Source organism: Gavialis gangeticus, unplaced genomic scaffold (genome assembly GCF_001723915.1).
Source record: "Gavialis gangeticus isolate Ggan-Ray unplaced genomic scaffold, GavGan_comp1, whole genome shotgun sequence".
In the NCBI taxonomy this organism is placed as follows: Eukaryota; Metazoa; Chordata; order Crocodylia; family Gavialidae; genus Gavialis; species Gavialis gangeticus.
The window spans coordinates 31533429-31537902 of record NW_017729033.1 but is presented as its reverse complement, the minus strand read 5'-3'; positions in this window follow the sequence as shown (position 1 = coordinate 31537902).

Sequence of the window (4474 nt, the reverse complement as noted above, 5' to 3'; positions counted from 1 at the left end):
GCGCAGGCCCCGCAGCGGCACCCGCCCCCCCGCACGGGACCCCCGGGGCGCCGCGCTGGCTAACCAGTCCTCGCCTCATGGCTTGTGCCCCGCTCAGGCCCAGTCAAGCTGCTGGGGGCTGCTGTGCCCCATCCCCCCACGGCACCAGCAGCCCTCAGGTGGCAGAGCGGCGGGCGAGGCCGGAGGGCGCAGGGGCACGCTGAGCGGGGGTAGCCTAGAGCCGGCACTGGCAGTGTCTGGGACCCGGAGGCTCGACCCCGCTCTGACACGAGTTCCTGGCGCTTCTGTTCCTCGGCCGGCGGAGCTCGCACGTCTCCCGCATTGAGCGCCCGGTGCATCCGCGTTCGGCTTTTGGTTTACATATTGTATAAAAGGGACAAGCTAGGGCCTGGCTGCTGCGAGATCAGCCTGGGCCAGGCTTGCTGGTACGCGCTAGATACAGCGCTGACCTGGCTGCCAGAGCTGTGCCAGCTCCCCTGAATGACAAGTTCCCTGTACAGACCATGCCTAGGCCATTTGCACCAGCCACAGAGGGCGATCTTTTAATGCTCCTGTCCAACATGACAGTACTACAAGGTTTGGCCAGCAGAGCTAAATCCTGAATTAAGGCCTTGCTTGCACTCAAAAGCTTTGCCAGCTTAGTGTTATTGGGCAAACAACCTCCTAGTGCAGATGCAGGTGCATCTATTTGCAAAAACGTTTTTGTTGCAAAAGCATTTTTGTTCAAAGTTTATTTGCATTCAATGAGCAAAATAAGCTTTATCAGCAGAAGCACTTTCTGCCACTATAACTGCCTCTGTACTACAATGTTGGGGGGGGGGGTTATCAAATAGCTATGTTATAAATGGAAATCACATCCCTAGCCCACACAGTTATACTAAGAAAACTTTTAAATTGACCAGGGGTGAATTGACTAGGGATGGATATCTACATGGTCACTTGTCAGCTATCCTATTTGTTTATGGCAGACAGCACCAGGTGGCGCTGTTGGATATAGTCTTCCCAGTCCTTTTCCTTAGCTTGTGAACAAGTATAACCTTCAGTGTTGGGGATATACCTGGATTAGTGTTGATTACTTCAGTGGTGTTCAACAAATGAAGTGTCATGAGGAGTCATCAAGGGGGAAGGGGAATACAAAAGCAGAGACTTGACATTAACAAAAGGTCCCTCCCTTTGTCCCGTCCCTCTCTGTTTGGTCCCTGGGAGGGGTCCCCATCCCTGTCTCCCAGGAAGGGTCCTCGAGGCCACCATGGACTGAGGGCATACCAGTAGCCCATCTCATGCACCCCACAGGAGGGGGGCTGTGGGCCTTGGCATCCCACCTCCAGACTGCTGACACCCAAGAAAGAGAGCCTCAGAGTAGGGCCTGCGTGCTGACCAGGTGTACTTTGATGACAGCCCTAGGATTGGTAAATATAGAATTGTTTGATTGTTGGAATTGTTGCTTTTTTGTTCTTACTCTGTAACAATACATTAGCCTATTATCAACTGGCAGGTGGTGTGGTTGTTCTGAGGGGTGTGCCCGCCCAGAACAAAGGTATAGGTGCTGGGTCCAAATCCAGTATCAACATGGACAAACCCCGGCTCCGCCCTACACCCTGTCCTGCCCTGGCTGGGCAGCGCCGGCCACAGCCCCAGCTTCACTCCCTCCCTCATCATTGGGGCCTTGATCTGCCCCCACCCCCACACCTCTTTCCTCCCCCACCCCTTCCACCGCAACAGACTTACCCAATTCATGCAGCTCTCCAAGCTGCCAAGCTGTGCTCCTGGCTGCCTATGTGCTGCACTGTAGCTGCGCGCATGCATGGACATATATCAGCCAAATTATTGGCCACATCAGGCCAATTTCTGATACACTCAATTTTCTTTATATTGGTGCTGATCTGATATCGGACCAATGTATCAGTGCACCTCTAATTTGCATGCTGGAATTGAGCCTTGCACACCTTGGCACTTCATGCCAACTGCCCAACCTCACGCACTGAGATTGGACCCCACATCACTCCTGGGTGTCAGGATCAGGACACACATTATCCTGCATGCCCGATCTAGTGAGTAGGACTGTGGAGCTTCCCATGGGTTCAAAAATTTGACAGCAAGGGAGTAGGCACCATTTCTGCATCACCAAATTTCCAGATCCATGGGGAGCCGCACAGGCCAGATGGCACAGCACCAGGCCAGGGCTGGCCCACAAGCCAGGGTTGAATACCTCTGGATTAGTCCATTATGGTAGAATTAATCTTTGGGAACCAGGCATTGGTGTTGAGCTGGTCTTGGAAGAAGGAATTGTATGCATGCTCTTTGACCAGGACTATGAATGTAGCTGAGAAATATGTTATATTTAGAATATTTCCAGAATCCACTAGACTGGACTGACCTAAAAATCTGATCTGGAGATCTGTTAGCATTCAACAGAAGAGTGATGTTGGTATCAGGATGGTGCAAAAGTAAAATGCCCCGTGAATTGCAATATAGTGTTTACAGCAATTTAGTGGGCAGTCAGAAGACTGCTTTAAATAACCTTTGTTATTATTAATATTGCTGGAGCAAATTCATTCCTACCACCACATGAACAGGTAGCTATGCTTTGTATATGAGGATCTTCTAGGCCTACAGCCATATGGATTCTTACCTAACTGCCACATAGACTCATGGGAGCCCAGAGCAAAGGCTGTGCCATTTGCCCCTCCTCCCTTCCCACCCACTCATTGGATGACTTGCAGTAACAGCCTGATTAGAGATCCCCTTTACCTTCACCTTGGTTTTCACCCTTAATATCAACTTTACTAGCAGGCTATGGGGGTTTTGTAGTTCCAGCCTCCAAGCAATGTTTTTACACTGAAGAGAGAAGGGAGTGTGGAAGTGGTGTATTGCCTGGAATCTGTATGTATTCTTTAAATTCAGCTCTGATTCCCCAGACCACTTCTGACACAGTCCCACAGGGAGTCTGCTAAGTGTAAAACTTCAACACAGGTGTCAAAATACTGCCTCTCTCCATAGTAAAACTGAACTTAATCCAGGCTCTCCATAGATGCATAAAAAGAGTCAGGGGTTTTTCTGTTACTAATTACAATCCTGCTTTAGTTTAAAAGTTCAACATAACCCTAACTACAGTATCATTAGTGCCTCCTCCATAATTATGCTATTAGTAATTTTAGCTATTTTACTTTTCATTCATGTTGTTTTACTTATTACTCTATGTGTCATTCTAGATGGAGTGTTTAGTGTGACACTAATAAGTATTTTCAGTAAAAAAAGTATATGCAGTTAAAGTCACTGTCCTCGGTGCTGGATTTATAGTGAGAAAATATTTAAGGTATTAATCAGGTGGGCGCCAAGGGAGACTAGATTTATCATTCCATGAATGCCACCGGTGAACTAGCAGCCAAATGCCTTTAAGAGCAATATAGTATGGGGATACTTTAGCAAAATATGTATTTAATAAAGCCTGGAATTCACACATGGTATATTAGACATTTTCAGGTATGGTCCTTTAAAATTGCCTGTTTCCACCTTCCTTTGCTTTGCTAAGAATAAAATAAGCATACTTAATGGAATTCCAGACACGTCTCATTGATCATACTGTCACCCCCAGGACGGAACTCTTTCTAGACATTTTTGACATACAAATCTGCTGTTGCCAAGAGTTAAGATGCTTCTAATGGGCCATAATTTCTGCCACTCTTTCACTAAATTGTGCCTTCCTACAAAAATAGCTCCATTAAAATGAGCAGAACTGATTACATTGGGCCACACTATGGAGTCCTTACTTTTATAGACATATTAGCATATTAATATTATTATTGTAAGGACATATTGGTTTAGAGAGCACACAAACACCAGTAGACTCTCCCTATGCCTGAAGAAGGGTGTTTGTGCCCAAAAGCTTGTAAAGAACAATTTTTCAAACTATAGTAAAATTGCATTAACTGGCATTTTACTAGCTGGAATACTCTATTGTCTGCCATGAGCATCAGGTATTTCTTGAGTGGGGGCAAGGGTAGCAGCTCCCCTCTGCAGGCCGCACAGGCGCCATCTGGATGGCTGGACGTGAGGGTGAGGAGAAGTTTGTATGTGGCGGCCACCACCGCCACCACTACCCCACGCTGCTGCCACCGCCATGTGCAAGCCTAGATAACCATACTTTTTAGATAACCGGCACCCTCCTTACCCCACTCATGCCAGATAACAAAGCTTTTACTGTATTTAGTTGGTCTAATAAAAGATACCACATTTATCCAAAGAACTTTGTTTTGCTCTTGTAGAAGAATTTTCACAAAAGACTGGGGTTACTTGTGTGAGTAACTGCTCAGCACTATAGAGGAGACATTTGTACTTTAACCGACATTAAAGTATTACTAAAAAGATAAATAATAGAAATGGGCCCTACTTTTCTGTGCATTTTTCTTATGCTTCTGGAGTTTGATCCAAAGCTCAAGGAAGTCATTCTTTCCACTGATATCAGCAGGCTTTG